Raw genomic sequence first — 25,081 nt, 5'->3', positions numbered from 1 at the left:
GTGGAGTTATATACCTTTACAATGAATCAAAAGAATGTCTGGAGGTTGTAAAGACCTTACTAGACCCACTCCCATAATTTACATTTTAAGATTACAGGATTAACCAGAAGGTTTTTTTTTCTCCAGAAACTGTCCTCAAGCAGGATACCTTATTGTTATATAATCCTAAAGAATGTAGAGGGAACAAAAGTTTATCCTTTCCTCCTTGAGAATTCCAGACCCCTCTCTCCTTGGGGACCCCTGGACTTCTTATCAACCTGCCTAGGGATTGACTCTCTCAGTGCCTCCAGTAAAGGAATCAGCATTCCCTGTGTTACTTGCCCCTTTTTGCAGCACCATGGGACTGAGTCTGGTGTTTGGTGGAGAAAAATAATTAACGTTTATGGAGTACATGCTATTTGCCAGATAAACTTTAAATATTTCACGTTGTGTTACTTCTTTTAATCCTTAAACCAAACCTGTGAGGGTGATATCCTTATAACCCTGTTTTCTGAATGAAGTAAACCAAGGAGCAGAGGGAAATTTGCCCATAGTCACATACTTGGTATGTGGCAGGGATAGCATTTGTGCTTTGCAGCTTGTCCTGAGAGACCATGCTGTACCCAGCTCAGGTTGTCTTAGACGTGGAGACCTAGGATGCTAGTAACACACCCTCTGCTTCGTCAGAGCAGCGGTGCTGGTGTCAGGAGGAAGTGGGTTAGTGAAACCCATCTAAGGTTCTGAGTGGACAGATGTGCTTGAACAGCTGCCAGCAGTGGATGAAGAAGATTTCTGGTGTCCAGGTGGGAGGCAGGAGAGAGGAATGCTCAAGCACATGGAGTGTGGTCAGTTTTACCAGGGTTCTTAGTTATTTTACATAGATTTGGGGTGTCTGTTACCTTATGTATAAAATAGTAATACATATCTACTTCATAAAGTGGTTGTAAGAATTGAATGAAATAATGTAAGTTAAGTCCTTGTCACACTGCAAGTACTCAATGAAGAGTTGTTCTAATTATTACTATTATTGTTATTGTCAAATAGAGGAGGGGTTCAAATTTGGAACTCAATTAATTAAATTTGGGATTGATTTGGAATTTGACCCAATTAGGCTAAATCCTAATTAACCACTGATTCATTCCTCAAATCCATTTCATTATGTATATTGTGTGTGTGTGTGTATATACACTTAAGTGTTTTTTTCACATCTTCTTTATCCATTCACTCACTGGTGTACATAGGCTGTTTCCATCGTGGCTGTTGTGAATAATACTGCAGTAAAGCTCTCCATGTCCACACCCCCTCTGTTTTACAGTTGACTGAAGTGTTTCAGTGCAGCTGATTTTTCTGACTTATGTTCATTGTTCATATACCAGGTAGATAAATAAGGATGCCACAAAGGAGGTTGTAAAAACAAAATACTGCAGTAAACATGGGAATGCAAATCTCTCTTCTTGAGAAATACAATTTCTGCTTTGGTTCTCCCCATCTCTGGCCTGCTCCTCAGTTCTGTTGAATTCTGGCTGGAGGTTTTCTTCTTGGTTTCAGGTTAATCAGTGTTCAAATAACCTATGCATTGCAGAACCCTTCAGTGAGAAGTCTCCAATGAAGAACTTGAACCAGTGAAGCTGCTCAGTCATGTCCAACTCTTTGCAATCTCATGGACTGTAGCCTACCAGTCTCCTCCATCCATGGAATTTTCCAGGGAAGAGTACTGGAGTGAGTTGCCATTTCCTTCTCCAGGAGATCTTCCTGGCCCAGGGATCAAACCCAGGTCTCCTACACTTGCAGGCAGACACTGGGCCACCAGGGAAGCCCAATGAGGGACTTACTGCCATTCATTTTGATGTTAAATAAGGGCAGAAGAGTTTTGAATTTACACCCAACCTACCATAGCCTTTGGAATGGCTGTTTAATTGACCATTAAGTATGTGCATGTAAATATAAACCCTCTTTAGTGAGTTGAAAAACATGCTATCAAACAATGCTGGCTTTTCCCAGTCACCAAGGGAATAAACACATTTTGAGTGGGTCAAAATCTTTACTAAATCCTTCCCTCTGCAGGAGATCCTGTTACCCACAGCTCTTAGCTCAGAACACACATACAGACACAAATCAGATTTCACCTTCTCATTTCTTTTCTAATCCACTGATACTATGGAAATTAGCAAAACAAATTCAAGGGAAAAAATTCTAATTTCTTGAATTTTGTGTTTACATCCTGATAAAATGAATGTGTTAGGGAAGTGAACACGTTTTGAATCAATGGGCCATAAATACTCTCTTGCTGCTGTCACTTGGCAGTAGGGTTTGGTGAGAGTGTGTGAGTATATATTAAATAGTGTGGTGAGAACCATCCCAAGGGGGAAAACAGAATGAAATGCAAAGCCCCAGCCTTTCGATTTGTGTCTACCAAGGGTCTCTGTGATAGTGTGGCAGGGTTCCAGGCTTTAAGCACTTGGCCATTGCAATTGGATTCTAAAAGAGTCCAAGCCATAAATTCTGGTTACAATTAGAGCTAGAAAAAAGAAAAATACCCTAGGAGTTATTAATATGTAAATCTAGTAATTCGGAAAATTGAATGATCTCAGGTTAGGGCTTCTGAATTTATGCAATCTAATTTTGACCAAAATGACATTACACTTCAGTAGTTCCGCATAAATTGACAGCAAATTGCATAGTGTTTCTTTAAAATTTCTTTCAGAAAGAGTGCTTACAGAGAGCATAGGACAGGAACCCACATGTGACTACAATGCATCACACCCATGACCCACATAGCCTGAACTCATTCCCACAGTAGCCAGTATCATATGTTTTCATAGGAAAAAAAAATAACAAAGGAAATTATGTCTTTACAAATGGGGCAGAATGATTCCTTTCGATATGTTCTCTTCTATTTTTGTCAAACTTAGGATATTTTCTCTCTCTCAATACTAGTATAAGCAGAATAACCAGTTTTTCTTATCTCTGCCAGTAGTCCTGCTGTTGAGAGGGATAGTGTTGATAGTTGGAAATGTTTCTTGGAAATGCTCAGTGGCCAAGCCTTAGACACAGCTGGAATCATTTGTGAAATGGGATACATGGCTAATCAGCTTACAGTATGGACATGAGATCTGACCACTGTTGCTCTGCTTACAAGCGCTTAAAACAATCTCAAGCAACCTGAAATAATCGATTTGTTTTGAAACCTCGTCACACAGTTCTTTTGCTTGACTGAAATAAATTGGGTTAGTTAGCAGGCTGCGTTAATCAACTCATATCCTCTTAGTACCATAAATATTGAGAGGCAATCCATATTCTTTTCTCATGCTGAAACCTGTTTGAATCAAACATTTATTCATACCCAGATTTATCAGGTCCAGTTACCTGTCTTTGACAGTCACATGAAGGCAAATTTGTGAAGAAGAGCATGGCTTTCTCAAAGTTAAGAATTGTTTTAGTATATCTTGCTTTACCTTAAGATCTTTTGTGGATATGCCATGTGCATAAATGTAATTGCTTTTATGCAGCTATTTGTATTATTACAGTCTAGATAAAGAAGGTTGCCTCTTGATTTTTAAAAACCTCACTAGTTTAAAGCTCGAAGAGTGTCATCTGATTTGAATATTCACGATTTGGCAAACAAGTTCCTGAGTCAATTTAGTAAAAAAGCATTGACCTATAGTAAGAAAACTTGGGTTTGAATCTTAGCTTTGTCACCATCAGTTGGCTGATTAGGAGCAAGTAATTCAAATTCTGAGCCTCATTTTCTTTTGACATGTGAGGTTGGTAATCCCTACCATATCTTGATTCATTTCTTCTTTCATTTATCCAATATTTATTGAACTCTTATTACATGTTAGGCCCTTAGTGGATTCTAGTGATTTAAAAAGCTTAGTACCTATAATCCAGGGACTCATTTATATGTAGAGGTATATTGTAAAAAAGTAATTAGGGCACTATTATGAAGGGTGTCATAATTGAGATAGGACCAAAATACTAGGAAATTGAAAGCAAAAGTGAATTTATCTCTCTTCTGTGTGGGGAGGCTTCAAAAAAGAGGTAACATTTAATATATCTCAAAGCACCAAAAAGAAGATGAACAAGCATGGAAATATGAAAGGGCATGACTTATTGAAACCACACAAACACTGTGTGATTGTTATAGGATGTGGGTGATGGGTGATAGAGTGAGAGGAAACAGACATCCCTTTACCACAGAAGTCTAACAATCATACCCATTGTGTCCCACATCACTTGTAGGCTTATCTGTCCTTTCAAAGAAATCCAGTGGTTTTTTCAAGAATATTTTTTTTCCTTTAAAAATATGTTCCCACTTTTCATATATGTGTGTGAGTACTTAAATGTTCAATTGTGCTTCTTTTTATTATGGATTCAACCAGACTTTCAGATGTGGGGAGAAGGCTCACCAATTTTTATTTACCAGAGTTTTCGTTTGAAATTATCTTAGGTTTGGGAGTTGTACCGGCCATTTATCATTTTTACTAACATGGTGTTCTAAACTGCAAGGGTACATTAATTGTCCAACAATTCTACAGTTTCATTATCTACTCATAATGTTCTTAGATGGATGCCTTTCAGTCTGATTCTGTGAACATTCACGTGGCAAAAAATTATTCATAGCTGTGTGACCCAAGACAATTCTGTGTAGATGAAAAATTTTATCTAGGTCCTAAAGGATAAGTGGAAAGTAAATGGGCATTCCAGACAGAGGAAACCTCATAAATGGGTACAGAGGCACAACAAACAAACAAACATACACCAAAAAAACTCAGAGCAGAGAGCAGGAAAGTGGATAGAGTAAATATAGCCATTGAATGAGAAATCAGTATGGTATACTTGCATTTGAGCTTTATTCAATAGGTAGTTTGGGGTAAGCAAAGATTTTACATGATAGACGTAGGACTAGAATTGATCTCTAGGAAAATAAATCATAAATCTGACTGTAGAGGGAATATTGGGGATAGGGAATCCAGCTAGTGAATATTTTAACATGGTAAGAAGGAAGGCTTGAATTGTGATTGCAGTGTTGAAAACAAAAAGAAACAAATTAGAGATAAATTCCAGAAGTGGAGTCAATTGCCAAGTAACCAGCGGTGGAAAGTGGGGGCGACTAAAATGATTCCAAACTTCGGAACTGAAGTGATGCTAGTTCCGTTAATAGATAGAAACAGCACAGAAGAAGGAGGAAGAGAATGTTTCAGGGAGAATATGATAAATTGATCAGCTACACATTGGTCGTATAAGTAGAGATAATAGATTACCTATAAAATTAGGTATGTGGGTTAGAGGAAATAAAACCTTTACAATTCCCTGATATTGTGTCTGCTACTTTTCTGGTTTTTGACTATAATTGATTAAAATGAAAGGTGAATTACGATTACAAACCTATCCTCCCAAGTTTACTAAGAATTAAGTACAATATTGTCTTAACCATACAATACTCTTATCTGTGTAGCCTCTTTCCACTCACATGTGTTTCCTCACCTGGGTCTGTAACTCAGCAGTCTCAATTAGATCCTCAGAAAATAGAGAACCTCTGTCTCTCCCCTTTACCACTATGTGACAGCTGGAAAAGGTTCTGAACCCAGATAGCTTCTTTGTCTTTCTAAACTCTGATAATTAATCTTTTGCCAGCTAACAATAATTCTACTGTCTTCATTTCACAGACCCAAACTCATATGGTTTTGTAGCACTTCAGATAACTTATTGCCAAGTTGAAAAGGAATGGAGGTACTCCTTCGGGCTTCTCTAGTTTCGCCGTGTGCTGTCAGGTCAACATTTTCAACACAACTAAGCAGGGACAGATGGTGCTCATTCCCTCAGTGACAGATTCATCCAGCAATGTCAAAGGCATTTACATTTTTGAGACAGAGAGAGATATGCTTTACGACTAAAAGTTTCCCACAATGTGTACTCCAGAATACAGAAATGAAATTCTAAGAACAATTCATGTCCAATTGTTTAACTTTAATTATGTGAACATTTAGAAATAAACTCAGTTACTCTGTTTTATTATTAAGTGTCCAAGGACACTTTCTAGAAGGACAGTAGTGTGCTTGACTTGAAGTTGTCTATACTATTGATTATGCAAAATTCAAAATTGGATACAGTGTCCTATAATAAATCTTAAGTATTTTAAACCTCTGTATTAAAACTGAAAAAGGAAAAGTGAAATACTATTAAGGAAAAATTTCACTAATTTGGATAACATAACATATACCTCGTATTTTGTTAATTTTCATACCCTTTATTTTACATATTACTGTAATGAATTTGTTGATTGTTTCTATACACGTGTCCTTAAATCACCTGCTTAAGTAACATATAAGTTTGATATTAAAGACATTGGAAACTTTCCCCAACCTGTCCATTTCCTTCTCTGCTTCAAGGATAGCTCGTATTAATTTTTAAAATATAATTTGAAACTCTTGAAGAATCTGGTGGCCTGAATTTTAGTTGCAATTCTGAAACTATTTGCATAATATTGGCAAACTATTTGCCAGCTTAATTGTCTCTGAATCTCAGATTCCTTGTATATAAAGGGCAAAGATTATTAAGCTAAGCTCTCCCCATTTTTGAAATTCTATTGCTAAAAAATTCTATTGGTGAACAGATGAAAATAGTAAACAGATAATGATAAATAAAGTTTAGTTACATATAACATCTTATTTTTCTTCATTAAAGTTATATTATTTTTGGTTTAAAATATAAAGTGAAAAAACCTGTCAAGTTGGAAATGAAAATATTTTAATCTTGAAAATACCAGACATCTCCATATAGTTTATATTTTTTCTCTCTCTGAACATTTCTACCCACAGGGGTTGTATACTCTGAACGTATTTCCTTCATTGCGCCATGTACTCAATCATGTCCAACTCTTTGCAACCCCATGGACTGTAGCCCACTAGTCTCCTCTGTCCATGAAACTGTCCCGGCAAGAATACTGGAGTAGGTTGCCATTTCCTCCTCTAGGGGATCTTTCTGTCCCATGGATCAATCCCAATGTCTCCTGTGTCTTTTTCATTGCAGTTAGATTCTTTATGCACTGAGCCATCAGGGAAACCCCATTTCCTTCATTAGTTGAACTATGATTCTATTGAAGGAAACCATGTGCATTTTGTGTATTCATTTATTCTTTGTTGATTTTATCATCATAAGTATGTTTAAAGTATTAAGGAGTGAACAGGAACAAAGCAGCAGCTCTTTAAACCTGCAAGACACTAAGGGAAGTTAGGAGAAAGTCAGTTACTTATTCAATAGCAGATTTATGTCCCACCATATTGGAACAGGTCACCGTATTGCTCCATTCTCTCCAAGCCCCTCTACAATTAAGTCTATCATGTGGTCTAACATCTTGAAAAATTCACCTAGCTTAAGGATTGTGGTCATGTAATGAAGTCTGTGAAAGCCAAAACTTAGAACATGGATCTGTTATGTCATAAACGTTTTTATAACATAAATCAGAGGTCGTTGAATTATAGAGACACTGAAAATATATTTTTGAAAACCTTTTCTAGTGCATAAAGGCCTCTAGTAGCTTAATTTTCTTTTTTCCATGTAAGATATAATTTACAAATACTGTAGTAAATTCCACAATTTTTAGTGAGTTTTGATAAGCTTATACAGTTGTATAACCATCACTAAAATCAAGATATAGAATAGTTCCATCACTCTGATCCCCAGTTTCTTCATGTTCATTTCAGTTTAGTTGCTCAGTCATGTACAGCTCTTTGAGACCCCATAGACTGCAGCACACCAGGCCTCCCTGTCCATCACCAACTCCCAGAGCTTGCTCAAAACTCACGTCCATCGAGTTGGTGATGCCATCCAACCATATCTTCCTCTGTCATCCCCTTCTCCTCCTTCCCTCAATCTTTCCCAGCATCAGTGTCTTTTCAAATGAGTCAGTTCTTTGCATCAGGTAGCCAAAGTTTTGGAGCTTCAGCTTCAGCATCAGTCATTCCAATGAATATTCAGGACTGATTTCCTTTAGGATGGACTGATTGGGTCTCCTTGCTGTCCAAGGGACTCTCAAGAGCCTTCTTCAACACCACAGTTCAAAAACATCAATTCTTGGGCTCAGCTTTCTCTATAGTCCAACTCTCACATCCATACATGACGATGGGAAAAGCCATAGCTTTGACTAGATGGACCTTTGTTGGCAAAGTAATGTCTCTGCTTTTTAATAGGCTGTCTAGGTTGGTCATAACTTTTCTTTAAAGGAGCATGCATCTTTTAATTTCATGGCTGCAGTCACCATCTGCAGTGATTTTGGAGCCCCCCAAAATAAAGTCTGTCACTGTTCCCACTGTTTCCCCATCTATTTGCCATGAAGTGATGGGACCGGATGCCATGATCTAAGTTTTCTGAATGGTGAGTTTTAAGCCAACTTTTTCTCCTCTTTCACTTTCATCAAGAGGTTCTTTAGTTCTTCACTTTCTGCCATAAGGGTGGTGTCATCTGCATATCTGAGGTTATTAATATTTCTCCCAGAAATCTTGATTCCAGCTTGAGCTTCAGCTAGCCTGGCATTTCTCATGATGTACTCTGCATTTAAGTTAACTAAGCAGGGTGACAATATACAGCATTGATGTACTCCTTTTCCTATTTGGAACCAGTCTGTTGTTCCATGTCCAGTTCTAACTGTTGCTTCCTGACCTGCATACAGATTTCTCAGGAGGCAGGTCAGGTGGTCTGTTATTCCCATCTCTTTAAGAATTTTCCACAGTTTGTTGTGATCAACACAGTCAAAGGTTTTGGCGTAGTCAATAAAGCAGAAGTAGATGTTGTTCTTGAATTCTCTTGCTTTTTCAATGATCCAGTGGATGTTGGCAATTTGATCTCTGGTTCCTCTGCCTTTTCTAAATCCAGCTTGAATTGGTGGAAGTTCATGGTTAACATACTTTCCCTTGCATTTAATGTTCTCCATGTTATTGCATTTATACCTTCCTTCTTGCCACTGAGTAGTATTTTATCACATAGAGGTAACCTCCTTTCTGTGCATTTATAATGATTCTTTCTAGTTTTGCTGATTACTAATGAAGTCAATATAACCATTTGATCCAGGTTTTTGTGTGATCATAGGTTTTTATTTCACTTGTTGAATGTCTAAGAATGGATAGTATGGTAGGTTAATATAGCTATATCATTTTGAATTTCCACCACCAATATATGAGAATTCCACTTATTTTGCATCATTGCCAGCAACTGGTATTGTTATTTCTTTTAAGCCATTCTAATAGGTATGTAATGATATATTATTGTGGTTTTAATTTGCATTTGCCTAGTGTGTAGTGGTGTTGAGTAATTTAGGTCTTCATTTGCCACTTGTGTATTTTTTTTGTGAAATTATCTGCTCAGATCTTTTATATATGGTGTGAGTCATGAATGAGATTTGTTTATTGTAAAGGAATATCCAATTTTTTCAGCACTGTTTGTTGAAAAGACTCTCTTTTCTCTGCTGATGTTTTGCAACTTTGTGAAGAATCAGTTGACTGTGTAAATGGAAGTCTGTTTCTGGATACTTTATTCAGTTCCATGGATCTCAGTGTCTTTCCACAATACCACACTGTCTTGATTTCTGTAGCTTTATGGTAGATCTGGAATAAAGTAGTATGAGGACATTATCTTTTTTTTTCTTCAAACTAATTTTGACTATTCTAATTCCTTTATATTTTCGTATAAACTTGGAATCAGCTTGTTGATTTCTTAAAAAAATATGCTGGGATGTTGATTGGAATTGTTCTTAATCTACAAATTAGTTTTTAAGAATAGTTTTATTGAGATATATTATACATATCATACCATTTTCCCATTTGAAGTATCAATTCAGCAGGTTCATAATTAGACAACCATTACCGTAATACATTTTAGAACTTTTTATACCGTGCAAAGAAATTTGACATCCTTTCGTCAACACTCCCACTCCCAACTCTATGTATCCACTAATCTGCCTTCTATAAATTTTCCTATTCTAGATATTTCCTATAAATAAAGGAATATAATAGATGGTCCATTGTTGTGGATTTCTTTCACTTAGCATGTTTTCAAGATTTATCTGTGTTGTCCGTGTGTGCTCAGGTGTGTCTGACTCTTTGAAACCTCATGGACTGTGGCCTGCCAGGCTCCTTCCATGGGTATTTTTTCCAGGAAAGAATGCTAGAATGGGTTGTCTTTCCTTGTCCAGGGGATCTTTTTGGTCCAGGAATTGAACTCTAGTCTCTTGTGTATCCTTCATTGGCAGGCAGATTCTTTACCACTGCACCACCTGGGTTTTGCTTAGCTTGTTTTCAACGTTCATCTGTGTTGTAGAATGCATCAGTACTTCATTTTTTTTATTGCCAAAAGATTTGACTTTAAGGACATACCATATTTTATTTATTTATTCATCAATCGGTAGACATTGGGTTGCTTCCACTTTTCAGTTGTTATGAATAAAGTTTCTGTGAACATCACATACAAGTTTTGTGTGGATATATATTTTTGTTTCTCTTGGGTATATACCGAAGAATGGAATTGCTTGGTCGTTTGATAACTGTACTTATCCTTTTGAGAAATCATCAGATTGTTTTCCAAAGCAGCTGCCTCATTTTACAATGCTATCTGTGTTTAAGGTTCCAATTTTTTCCACATTCTCATCAAAACTTGTTTTTTTTCCACTGATTGATTTTAGCTAGTCTGCTGCTGCTGCTAAGTCACTTCAGTCGTGTCTGACTCTGTGCGACCCCATAGACGGCAGTCCACCAGGCTCCCCCGTCCCTGGGATTCTCCAGGCAAGAACACTGGAGTGGGTTGCCATTTCCTTCTCCAATGCATGAAAGGGAAAAGTGAAAGTGAAGTCGCCCAGTCGTGTCCGACTCTTCGCGACCCCATGGACTGCAGCCTACCAGGCTCCTCCATCCATGGGATTTTCCAGGCAAGAGTACTGGAGAGGGGTGCTATTGCCTTCTCTGTCAGCTAGTCTAGGGGTTGTAAAATTATATCTCGTTGTGGTGTTGATTTGTATTTACTTGATGGCTAATGAGGTTGAACACCTTTCCACGTGTTTATTGGCCATCTGCATATTTTCTTTAGAGAAGTGTCTATTCAGATTCTTTTCCCATTTTTTACATTGTGTCATTTTTCTTTTTATCATATAATTGTAATAGTTCTTTATATATTCTGATACAAGCCCCTTGTCACATAAATGAGTTGAAGAACTTTCTCCTATTTTGGGTGTTGTGTTGTATTTTCACTTTATTCTTGCTGTTTTTTGAAACAAAAACTTTAAAATTTTGATGATGTCCAATTTACCTTTTTGTTGTTGCTTATCCTTTTTGTTTCATATCTAAGAAAGTTGATATGAAACAATTCTCTGATATGAAAGTTTTGTATAACTGAAGGTCATAAACATGCATATCTATAAGCTTCATTGTTTTAGCTCTTACATTTAGGTCTTTGATGCATTTTCAGTAAATGTTTGTATATAGTGTGATAGGATCAGACTTCCTTTTTTGAGGGGGTATACAGTTGTCCCAGCACTATTTGTTGAAAAGACTATTTTTTCTCCATTAAATTATTTTGAAACACTTGCTGAAAATCAGTTGATCATAAATATAAAGGCTTATTTCTGGACTCTAAATTTTATTCCATTTATCCATAAGTCTTTATGCCAGTTTTGATCCTTTATCCTTATGCCAGTTTTGATTACTTTAGTAGTACTTTGATTACACAGTTTTGATTACTTTAGCTTTGTAGTATGTTTTAAAATTGGGAAGTATTCATCCTCCAATTTTGATCTTTTCCACAATTGTTTTGCCTATTCTGGTCCCTTCAGTTTTAGACCAGAGGGATTTTAAAATTAACTTGTCAATTTCTGCAAAAAAACATAATTTGACATTTTCATAAGGACTGCATTGTTATAGATTATTTTGGGGAGTATTGCCATCTTAACATTATTGCTTTCTGATCCACGATAATAGAATATCTTTCCATTTATTTAAATCTTCTTTAATTTCCTTTAACAATGTTTTGTAGTTTTCAGAGTATAATTTTCATACCCTTTGTTAAATTTATATTTAAATATTTTATTTTCTTTGATGTGCATGTAAATGAAATTGTTTTCTTAGCTTCATTTTCAGAATGTTCATTGACAGCATATAGAGATGCAGTTGATTTCTGTATATAAGTCTTATATTCTGCAATTTTACTGAGCCTATTTAGTAGCTCTAATAGTTGTCCGTGTATGTATATATGTGTTGTGTGTGTGTTCATTAGGATTCTCTATCTAAAAGATAATATTATCTGCAAGAATAGATAGTTTCACTTCTTTCTCTTAAATGTAGATGACTTTTATTTTTCTTTCTTACACAGTTTCCCTGACTAGCACCTCAAGCATAATACTGAATAGAAGTTATAACATCAGCCATCCATGTCTTGTTCCTGATTTTAGGGGTAAGAATTCAGTCTTTCACTATTACATATGATATTAACTGTGGGTTTTATTTATTTTTTTGTAGATGCTCTTTATGAGGTTGAGGTAATTTCCTTCTATACTTATGTATGTAGTGTTTTTATCATGGAAAGGGTGTTGAATTTTATCAAGTGCAATTTTGCCTCTTTTGAGATAATCAAGTGTGTTTTTTTACCTTTATTCTATTGATATACCATATTACATTAATTGATTTTTGAATATAGAAACAGCCTTGCATTCCCTAGATAGATTTCATTTTATATATATATATGTATATATATATATGTATGTATACATATATATATATACACATATATATACATATACATACACATATACATATATGTATATATATATTTGCCAGTATTTTGTTGAGGTTTTTTTTTTTTTGGTCTATAATGATAGATGAAGTGAAGTGAAAGTCACTCAGTCATGTCTGACTCTTTGTTAGCCAATGGACTATACAGTTCATGGAATTCTCTAGGCCAGAATACTGGAGTGGGTAGCCTTTCACTTCTCCAGGGGATCTTCCCAACACAGGGACTGAACCCAGGTCTCCCACATTGCAGGTGGATTCTTTGATATTGATCTGTAATTTTCATTCCTTATGATGTCTTTGTCTGGTTTTTTTATCAAAATAATGCTGAATACATTAAATGAGTTACAAAGTGTTCTCTCTTCTTTTATTTTTTGGGAGAGTTTGTGAAGAATTTGTTAATATTTTTTAAATGTTTAGTAGAATTCACTGGTGAAACTGTTTGGGTCTGGAGTTTTCATTGTATATAGTTTTAAAAGTCCTAATTAAATCTCTTATTATGAATCTATTTAGATTCTATTTCTTCTTGAGTCACTTTTGTAATTTTTACCCTTAAATAATTTTTCCCATTTTATCTAAATGGTTTAATTTATCATGCAATTGCCTTTAGTATTCCCTTTAAAACTTGATTTCTATAAAATCAGTGGTAATGTCCTTTCAGTCTCAATTTTAATAATTTGAATTTTCTCTCTTTCTTCCCCTAATCAGTTGGGCTAGAGTTTTATCAATTTTATTGACCTTTTCAAAGAAGTAAGTTTGGGTTTTATTGAGTTTCTCCATTGTTTTTATATTTTCTACTTCATTAATTTTGACTCTAATTGTTATCATTTCCTTTCTTCTGATCTGGATTTAAATTCCTTCTATTTCCAGTATCTTAACATGGAATATTACATTCTTGACTTGAGATCTTTCTTCTTTTTTGATGTTTGTACTATAGATTTCCCTCTAAGCACCTTTTAAGTTAAACCTCATAAGTTTTTGTATGCTATATGTTCATTTATATTCACCTCAAAGTATTTTCTAATTGTACTTATCATGTATTTTTTGACCTATTGGTTATTTTGCACTGTGTTATTTAATTTGCACCTATTTGTAGACTTCTGTAGATGAGCTTTGAGAGAACTGATGCCTTAAATATCTTGAGCTTTACAATCCATTAAAATGGTAATTCTTTCAATTTATTTATATCTCCTTTGATTTATTCTATCAGTGTTTTGTAGTTTTCAATGGACAGGTCTAATGTATATTTTGTAAGATTTGTGTAAAAGTATTTTGTATTTTTGGAGCTATTGTAAGTTGTATTGTTATTTAAATTTTTAATTATTCATTACTAGTATAAAAACTTGTGATTTATTTTTGGATATTTAGCCTATATCCTGCAACTTTGCTAAATCTGCATAATCATTGTAGTGACTTTTTAATAGATACTGTAGAATTCTTTATGAAGACAATCATGTGATCTGAAAAGAGACTTTTATTTCTTCCTTTCAGTTATGGGTACCTTTTCTTACTTTTCTATTGCACTAGCTAAGACTACCAGTATTGTCATTGTTTGGTCTTTCAGTCAGGTCTGACTCTTTGTGACCCCATGGACTGCAGCACGCCAGGCTTCCCTGTCTATTACCATCTCCTGAAGCTTACTCAAACTCATGTCCATCAAGTGGGTGATTCCATCCAACTATCTCATCCTCTGTCATCCCCTTCTCCTCCTGCCCTCAGTCTTTCCCAGCATCAGGGACTTTTCTAAAGAGTCAGCTCTTCGTATCAGGTGGCCAAAGTATTGGAGCTCCAGATTCAGCATCAGTCATTCCAATGAATATTCAGGACTGATTTCCCTTTGGATTGACTGGTTTGATCTCCTTGAAGTCCATAGGACTCTCAAGAACCTTCTGCAACACCACAGTTCAAAAGCATCAATTCTTCATCATTCAGCCTGCTTTATGGTCAAACTCTCACAACCATACATGACTACTAGAAAAACCATAGCTGTGATTATATGGACTTTTGTTGGTAAAGAAATGTCCCTGGTTTTTAATTGCTGTCTATGTCTGTCATAGTTTTCTTCTAAGGAGCAAGCATCTTTTAATTTCATGGCTGTAGTCACCATCTGCAGTGATTTTGGAGCTCAAGAAAATAAAGTCTGTCACCGTTTCCATTGTTTCTCCATCTACTTGCCATGAAGTGATGGGACTGGATGTCATGATCTTAGTTCTCTGAATGTTGAATTTTAAGCCACCTTTTGCACTCTCCTCTTTCACCTTCATCAAGAGGCTCTTTAGTTCCTCTTCACTTTCAGCCGTAAGGGTGGTGTCATCTGCATATCTGAAATTTTTGATATTTCCCCCGGCAACCTTGATTCCAGCTTGTGCTTCATCCAGCCTGACATTTTGCATGATGTACTCTGCACAGAAGTTAAATAAGCAGGGCAATAATATAAAGCCTTGATGTACTCCTTTCCCTATTTGGAACCAGTCTGTTGTTCCATATCCGGTTCTAACTGTTGCTTCCTGACCTGCATACAGATTTCTCAGGAGGCAGGTAAGGTAGTCTGGTATTCCCACCTCTTTAAGAATTTTCCACAGTTTTTTGTGATCCACACGTCAAAGATTTTAGTGTAGTCAATGAAGCAGAAGTAGATGTTCTTCTGGAATTCTCTTGTTTTTTCTATGATCCAACAGATGTTGGCAATTTGATCTCTGGTGCCTCTGTCTTTTCTAAAACCAGCTTGAACATCTGGAAGTTCTCAGTTCATTAACTATTGAAACCTAGCTTGGAGAACTTTGAGCATTACTTTGCTAGCGTGTGAGATGAATGTAATTGTGCAGTAGTTTGAACATTCTTTTGGCATTGCCTTTCTTTAGGATTGGAATGAAAACTGATGTTTTCCAGTTCTGTGGCCACTGCTGAGTTTTCCAAATTTGCTGGCATATTGAGTGCAGCACTTTCACAGCATCATCTTTTAGGATTTGAAATAGCTCACCTAGAATTCCATCACCTCCACTAGCTTTTTTGTATTGATGCTTCCTAAGGCCCATTTGACTTGGCATTTCAGGATGTCTGACGTTAAGTGAGTGATCACACCATCATGGATATCTGGGACATTAAAATCTTTTTCGTATAGTTCTTCTGTGTATTCTTCTTAACATCTTCTGCTTCTGTTAGGTCCATACCATTTCTGTCCCTTATTGTGCCCATTTTTGCATGAAACGTTCCCTTTATCTCTAATTTTCTTGAAGAGATCTCTAGTTTTCCCCATTCTGTTATTTTCCTCTATTTCTTTGCATTGATCACTTAGGAAGGCTTTCTTTTCTCTCCTTGCTGTTCTTTGGAACTCTGCATTTAGATGGTGTATCTTTCCTTTTCTTTTTGGCCTTTCTCTTCTCTTCTTTTCTCAGCTATTTGTAAGGCCTCCTCAGACAGCCATTTTACCTTTTTGCATTTCTTTTTCTTGGGGATGGTTTTGATCACTGCCTTCTATAAAAGGTTATGAACCTCCATGCATAGTTCTTCAGGCCCTCTATCAGCTCTAATCCCTTGAATCTATTTATTCTGTATCTTACGGGGAAAACTCTTTTTCTCTTACTAGGTATAATGTTGATTATACTTTTCTTCCTAGATATTCTTTATCACATTGATGATGCTTCCTTTCGTCATATTTTGTGAAGAGTTTATATCATGAACAGATGTTGAATTTTGTGAATGACTTTTCTATGTCTCTTGAGATGATTATATGATTTCCATCTTAGGCTGTAGATATGGTAAATTTTGTTAATTGATTTTTGAACCAATCTTGCATTTTTTGATCATGCTTCACTTGGTCAAGATATATTCTTTTACATATTGTTGCATTAGATTTAGTATTATTTTTAAAGTTTTTGTGTCTATATTTACAAAATATCTGTACTTTTTTTGTAGTGTCTTTTTCATTTTGAATGTCATGGGGATGTTAACCTCATAGAATAAGTTTAAATTTTCTGAAAGAATTTGCTTAGAATTGGTATAGTCTCTTTTTAAAATTTCTGTTGGAATTCAACAGTGAACTCATCTAACCCTAAAGTTTTCTTTGTGGTGAGATTTTTAAAGTATAAGTTCATTTCATTAAAAAAAAATATGTGTATGTATAGCTATTTAGGTTAGCATTTCTTCAGTGATTTTTAATTGTGTCTATAAAGGGATTTATCCAGTTCATTTAGAGTCTCAATTTTATTGACTTAAAATTTTCATTATCTACATAATCCTTTTAATAACCTAGACTCTGTAGAGATGATCCTTTGCTTAGTCCTAGTATTGTTAATGTATGTCTTCTCTATTTTTTTTTTTTCCCATGACAGTCTAGCTAGAGGTTAATCATTTTGACAGATCTTGCGGAAGAATTGTCTTTGGGGGTCATGGAAAAGCATGCTTTAGGTATTGGAGAGAAAAGAGAATGGCCTTGCTGCAAATTTGCATGCTTTCACCCTTAGGATATTAATGATATATGAGGGGAATGCCCTGAAAGAAAATCTTCTGCTCGCATTACATATATCTGGAGTCAATTATTTTTGCTTTTTAGTATGGAGGAAAAATACATCACTGTATAATCAAAAGGCGAAGAGGATTCTATCTTCTTTTAAAAACAGTAGCAATGTCACCATAATGTAATCTCCTTGAGAAGGTGATTTGTTGTATACAGCAATTAAACACAAACTACCTATGGCCTTCTGTAAATCTAATTGCTAATAATAACTCCAAGGGGGAAACATTGATTGTGTTATTTCAGAACTCCTCAGATTCAGATGTGTTCCTTTTATTCAGGGAACCATGGTGTCTTGATAACTGTCAATTCTCTAAAAATATCATACAGGTTAGGAAAACATAACCATAGGAAAGAGATTAGGAAATTAGGAGATTAGGAAACATAACCATAATTTAATATAGGAAAATTTATAATTAACTATAACAACAGAAGAGATATTAGAATCATACTTGTAAAACACATGCAAATTATTTTAAAATGAGGATGAATAGAGCCCCTTTTCTCTAGGGATGGTGTGGAATCTGTAGCTTCTTCTTTGCTCAGTCCCTCATTACAGGAGGTACGTTTTCTCACTTGTCTAGAAGGCTGATTGTTTGACCTGATGAGCAAGCAGGCATAGAACCAGCTTCTCTAGAGTAGTCCTGGGGACAGGAAGTTTATATAGATGCTGAGAATAGCAAAAGTGAGCATTTCTAAGCATCTGAGTGCTTTTCACCCCAGTCAGGTGGTATTGTGCATCCTCTGGGACTCTGAAGCTTGTTATTGCACTAGACTCGCCTACTCTGTCCCCAGCTCCAAAGAGCTCCTTGTTTAGAGATGAATTCTTATGTTCTTAGACTGTAGCTTTTGCTCTTGGCGTCCTTTCATCAGTCACTACCCACCTTGTGACAGATAGATATTGACACAGAAAACATATTCATTATATATTTGTGAACTGACCAGAGGTGAAGAAGGTTTCTTAAAAATAGAATCACAGAGTACTGTACAGATTGCAGCTGAGGTTGGATAGACCTGTCTTTCCTTTCCTTTTTTCTTTGTCCATTTTCATATGGTTGCAAAAATTCCTCCTAAAGGAGAAAGCCTCCTCCTATTTCCCCAAGTGATCTGCTTTCTCTGGGAGAATAATATCTCATGTGCCTGTTAAATAAAGCCACTTTGTTGTTGTTGTTTAGTTGCTAAGTGTTGTCCAACCGTTTGCAACCCTGTGGACTCTATCCTGCCAGACTCTTCTGTCCATGGGATTCTCCAGGCAAGAATACTGGAGTGGATTGCCATTTCCCTCACCAGGGGATTTTCCCAACCCAGGGATCGAACCCAAGACTCCAGCGTTGCAGGCGGATTCTTTACCACTGAGCCACCTGGGAAGCCCCAATGAAAACCTCACAAAGGAGACACCAGAATTAGCATGAAACCAAGAAATCCCCTCTAGGAGATAAGCTAAGCAGATTGAGTGAAGTGCTCTGCATCAGCTCCCTGGCTTGTCAATGGGCAGCAGTCATGGCCTGGCCACCTCTACTGACTAGGCCTTACTCACAGTGGGCAGTGGGAACATCATACTGTAGCATTGTGTTATCACAGACCCTGTGCATTTCTGTTGTGTTGAAAGGTGGTATTGCAGAATGAGAAGTCAAATGCAAAGCTGACCTTTACCATAGGAAAATCTCCTAAGTAAGAATCCTGACTCCTCTCATCAGGAGAAGCAGTTACAAAGAATGAGGAACAGCTTGCGTTGTGACTTTGGGAAAGCCCTTTGGCTCACATTTAACAACTCTTAAAATGTTAACAATTGTCGAATCCAGGTAATGGATACATGGATGATTATTGTATTCTTATTGGGGCTCAGTTTTATCTTCTGCTGAGTAAGTGAGTTTCACATGGCTCCTTATTTTTAGACTTTCATCATGAACAAATTTAAACACAGAAATGGAAAAATTGGTGCAGTAGACATCCATATACATACCACCTGGGTTCATTAGCTGCTAACATTTTGCCACATGTGTATGTTAGTCACTCAGTCATGCCTGACTCTGTGACCCTGTGGGCTGTAGCCCGCCAGGCTCCTCTCTCCTTGGAGTTCTCCAGGCAAGAATACTGGAATGGGTAGCCATTTCCTTCTCCAGGGGATCTTCCTGACCCAGGGGTCAAACCTGTGTCTCTTATGTCTCCTGCATTAGCAGGCGTGTTCTTTACTGTCTGAGTCATCAGGGAACTTCATTGTATGTATATCTCTCTATACTTTTGCTAAGTCATTTAAAAGTGAATTATAGATGTAAGGATATTTCATGCTTAAATACTTCAGTTTGTATATTCAGAAATTAATGACATATTCCTTCATCATCATAAACCAAGTCATAGAATGATTCTGTGAGTCCCAGAGTTCCAAGCTCTGGGAACCTTGGACATGGTTTTCATCACACGTATATGAGGGAACAGATAGGAACAGAGGCAGATATACCGTGAAGTACATGCAGCTCCAACTTTGGATTTTCTCATTTATACAGGCTCCTTTTAATACCATTTATATTAAATTTGCCAAAGAAAATTATATTAGCCATAATTCCTTAAGACCATTATTTATTTTCAATCTGTCTTCTATTCCTTTACAAATTTCTTCTTCTTCCTCCAAACATAAACACACACACACACACACACACACACACACACACACACACACATTCTCTCTCATATCAAGTAAGATTGGAATGGCTGTAAACATTTTAGAGATTCCATTTAAAAAATTGGATAATTAATCTTGCTTGCAGTCACTGCTGTGCAAAGTGAAGATTTTGCCAGCTCTCCAGAGGTACAAATGACTTCTAGGAATACTGTTACTGTCCATGAGTAGAAATTTTAAAATAATATGAACTACAGTAAGTATAGGAGGAAAGGAGGGAAAATTTGGGACAAAATTACTAGAGTCACAGATTCCCACATTTCCCAGATTCCCTTTAATCTGGGAAAAGGCATCCAATCAGAGTATGTGTAAGTTAGGAAGCTGAGGATTTGAATCTCATGCACAACTCATCAAAACGCAAATCATCGCTTGTCAAGAATTACAGTTAAATACACAGTATATGTGGAGAAGGCAATGGCATCCCACTCCAGTACTCTTGCCTGGAAAATCCCATGGATGGAGGAGCCTGGAGGGCTGCCGTCTATGGGGTCTCACAGAGTTGGACACGACTGAAGCGACTTAGCAGCAGCAGCAGCACACAGTATATGCACCATATATGGGAGTTAGACAAAGTAGAATTTATCAGAAAACCTGTTGCTATGTTACACCATGAATACTTTTGGGTGAGAAATTGCATGTTTTATGCATCTAACCATGTCATCTCGCATCTTAGAGAATCTCACTCATCTTTACCTAAGGAAATCTGGCAGGGTCAGATTTAGAATGGTGGAAAATTGTGACCAATAGTATGAAATGACAAACATAATACACAAATGGAGTACATCTGGCAAAATGTTAATAGTTGTCGAATCCAGGTAATGGGAACATGGATGATTATTGTACTCTTATTGCGTATTTGAAAGTGTTCATAATAAAAAGGAAAAGCACCCTATAAAATCTACTTAGCTTATAAGAGAAGAAATTGACACGAACCTATGAGGAAATGGATGTATATGTTAGAGGAGGAATTTGATTATACTGTTCAGTATGGTGGATCATTAATTTAAAAATGCATTTTGGCTTAATTTATCATGTATGATTTAATTTCAGCATAATTTTGTATATTTTTCATAATTTTTAATCAGATCAAGGTTCAAATATAACTGGAATGAAGTATGTTGGTAGAAGCCAAAAAAAGTAAAAGACAGGAGAGTAGCAGAAGCTTCAAAATGTCAAAACCCTCCTTAGCATGTCATAATGAAATTTTAAAACCTTGATGTCAAAAATCAATGAACATTTTTCTAGACTATCAATAAAAATGATTTTTCCATCATGCAAAAGCAAGACTAAATTATCTGTTATTCTCTCTAGACATTGCAAAATTATTATCATATGGAGGAACAGTGCATACAGCCAAAAACTTCAGAAATATAGAGTTGTTTCAGGTGGTTAATAAAAATATACTATTTTCAGATTTTTGACATGTGTACTATTTGTTAACTTTTTAACTTGGTAATTTGTTGTGACTTTTTTCTCATTTAAAATAATATAGTAACTAGTATTTGTTCCTAGCTTTGAATTTATAATTTTGTAATCTTAAAGAGGACTTTAAAATGTACACGCCTCAGGTCTCTGGGTTGGTCACTAGCATCACTCTGAGGTTTATAGTGTTCAGACAGAAAATTTCTGTTTTCTATTCTTCTCAACCTGATTTTTTTTCTAGTAGCAAACTGCAATGTTAAAACTAACATTATGTTAGAAACTCAGACATTTTATTATGTTGGTGAAGATATTGAAGCTCAGAAAGAAAGATGGCAACTTGTCCCAACTCAAATATATATATTAATATGTAGTGACAACACAATGGTTACGATTCAGGGCTCCTGATTCCCACCCTCTGTTCTTCTCCTCATACTGTACAGTTAAAGAAACATGTATGTTAAATATCTTGCTCAAAATATGACACTGATGAGATGATTCTGAAGTTCATTCTGTGGATTTACTCAGCCACTAATTTATGCATTACATATTCAGTGAGCACTAGATATTCACAGGTGGTCCCTGACCACATGGACCTTGACTTTAAACAGCTCAGGAGAGCAGGATTCTAGACTAGTACAAAGAAATGTTGCAAAATAGTCAGTAATTATACACACTGGCATTCAAGTGGGGAAGGAATGTATCTTCTATTCCATATTTTTTGTGCCCCCCCCCATATATTCCTCTGGGAAAGAGAGAGGAAGGTTGGTCCTGGCTTCATCAACTACCACAGAAATACGCTCTCTATTCAATCTTATTGCCTCCTATTCCCCATTCTTACTCTTTTTTAAAATTTCTTTTAACTTTTTATCTTATATTGGAGTACAGTTGATTAACAATGTTGTATTGTTAACGTACAGATGTACAACAAATTGATTCAGTTATACATCTATTCTTTTTCAAATTCTTTTCCCAATTAGGTTGTTATGGAATATTGAACTAAGTTCCCTGTGCTATACAGTAGGGAAGTAAAGAATGTTAGAAACTCTTTTACTTATGAATACTTAGGAATCCTCTTCTCAACTTGTCAGGGTAAGAACCAATACAGGATATATATATGTGTGTGTTTGTGTGTGTGTGTGTGTCTGTGTGTCTGTGTATCCTCTCTGTATGTGTGTGCTAACTCTCTTCAGTCATGTACAACTCTTTGTGACACTATGGGCCATAGCCCACCAGGCTCCTCTGCCCATGGGATTCTCCAGGCAAGAATACTGGAGTGGGTTGCTGTGCCCTCCTCCCAGGGATCTTCTCAACCCAGGGTTCAAACCCACATCTCTTATGTCTCCTGCATTGGCAGGCAGGTTCTTTACCACGAGCTCCACCGGGGAAACTCACGCCCCCCTCGCCTATATGCACCCGTGCATGCTCGGTTGTGCCAGAGTCTTTGCGACCCGACCCCAAGGACTGTAGCTCACTGGGTTCTTCTGTCCATGGGATTTTCCAGACAAGAATACTGAAATGGGTTGCTATTGCCTCCTCCAGGGATATTCCCATCCCAGGGATTGAACCTGTGACTCCTGCATCTGCAGGTGGACTCTTTTTTTTTTTTGCAGGTGGACTGTTTACCACTGAGCTACCTTGGAAGCTCATACAAACATATATATATATATATATATGTTTATGAGAGAGATCAATATTGAGATATGTATGTATACATACAAATAAACAGGATTTACTGTGAAGAATAGGCTAATACATTTATGGAGACTGAGATATTTATGCAGAGTCAGAATCTGCAGCCTAAAGGTCTGAGAACTAGGTGGGCTAGTGGTGTAAGTTCCAGTCCAAGTCTAAAGGCAGAAACAGACTGATATCCTAGCTTGGAAACAGGCAGGTAGAGGGTGCATTCTCTCTTGCTCAGTGTTCCATTCTGTTCAGACCTTAACAGACTAGATGAGGCCCACCTACAGAGGGGAGGGCAATCTGCTTTACTCAGTCTACTGAATCAAATGTTAACCTCATCCAGAAACACCCTTACAGGCACATGCAGAAGTAATTTAACCAAATACCGGGCACTCTTGATCTGGTTGAGTTGACACATAAAATTAAGCATCACTTCAATATCTCTTCTCTTCCTCTCTCTCCTTTTTCATTACTACTTTAGATTGGGGTTCCCTAGAAGCAGACCCTCAGATGAAGGTTTGTGGAAAAATGGTTTACTAAGCAATGCCCCCAAGAAAAAAAAACAGAAAAGGGACAGACAGAGGGGCTGGGATGGGGAGGAGGCCAAGTGATGGTTCAGTAATAAGCAAAATTCCAGGGAAGTTAACTTTGTCTTAGTCCTGTGGAAAAGCTCTGAAAACATGTGGGCGACACCTCAGATTGCCATGGCCTGGGTATTGGGAACTGGGGTATTTATACCAACACAAGGTTAGTCAGTGGCCATAGACTGTACCTAGAGGCCATAAATCTGTCCAGGCAGAAAAAGTAGGCTCTGGCAACCCACAGGTAGCCCTCACTTAAGTGTCACAGATGTGGCTTTTGGAAGTGTATTCAGGTAAAACAAAAAGGATCTGAGAGGGTTGGGCAGAACACATCATGTGCCCCAATGGTTATCGGCCTCTTAGCAGTGATCACAATAATGTCTCTGGCTTTCTAGGCATAATATTATTAAATCTTCATGTCAAATTTATGGTAATTAATATAATTATACTACTGAGGCTCAGAGTGAGTAAGCTGACTGTGGGAACAATAAGGGCTGCAAGTACACAATCCTCCTTTCCCCCAGATGCTGTCTGTACTTTGTTCTGTGTCCTTGTTCACCATGACAAATTAACTGGTGGAAATATTATTAATTTCTATGCAAGTTATAGTGGGTAGAATGTCAACATTCCCATTTGTGGTAGAGAAAATCTGTTTCATTATTTATAGACATACTCTCACGTATCTTGATAACTTCCCAGGACATAATTCTCTATTCATTCAAAATAAAACCTTCTGATATTGATGAAAAGATTGTAGGTATAAGCTGCAAACAAAAATATCTGCCATTTCTCCTAAAGTTTGCTTTTTTGAACTACTCAAAAAGATACGATTCTTGGCTGTCATGGAATTTTTTTACACCCATGTTTACACTCAGAGTTTCAGAAATTTGCTCAATATGAAAGAAGTCTTTGGAAAGACAGAGCCTTTCCAAATTTAGCCTTTTGCTACTCAATGTAAAGAACAAGTGGTGAAGATAATTATGTGTGTAAGCCATAAAGTCTGGGAACTTCCTGCACTGGCGAGTCGTATAAGTTCACCTCCTGAAGGCTCTCAGAGGGACAGTTGTGTGTTTTGTAAACAAAAATAAATTGGTTTATGTACACCACTGTTCCAGAGTTAGCAATTACTTTGAGTGCTTCATTAAAAATGCACAGAAGTGAAGATATACTTAGACAGATTTAGAAAGCTTTATGTTTTCTATAGTTACTTACTATTTTGCAAAAGGAGTATTATCTTAACAGTTTGCTCCTCTTAAATGTTAATTTTGAAAGTAACTTAGCAAAGAATAGTTCAACCAAATTACAGCATTGTTTTATAAAGGATTTCAGGATGTTTTTTCTTTATGAGTAATTTCCTCACCCACCATATATATTAATATATAGTTAATATTTTTAGTTACAGGACTTTCTCAAAGAATTGACAATTTAAAAATTGTTTAAGGTGACATTTGCTGAATTA

General features: G+C 36.5%; 1 long non-coding RNA gene across 1 annotated transcript in view; it reads left to right on the top strand.

Annotated features, from left to right (window-relative positions):
* The window catches only part of LOC145542363 (uncharacterized), a 248,547-nt gene that overhangs the window by 126,573 nt on the left and 96,893 nt on the right, over positions 1 to 25,081 (top strand). The window contains exons 3-4 of the long non-coding RNA XR_014079809.1: positions 10,655 to 10,897; positions 12,334 to 12,414. This is a non-coding gene — a long non-coding RNA (uncharacterized LOC145542363). The remainder of the gene's footprint in view (positions 1 to 10,654; positions 10,898 to 12,333; positions 12,415 to 25,081) is intronic.

Source organism: Giraffa tippelskirchi, chromosome 3 (assembly GCF_054371585.1).
Source record: "Giraffa tippelskirchi isolate mGirTip1 chromosome 3, T2T-mGirTip1v1.2.pri, whole genome shotgun sequence".
Classification (NCBI taxonomy): domain Eukaryota; kingdom Metazoa; phylum Chordata; class Mammalia; order Artiodactyla; family Giraffidae; genus Giraffa; species Giraffa tippelskirchi.
Note: the sequence above shows the minus strand (reverse complement) of the source record. Positions and strands in the feature narration are given on the sequence as shown.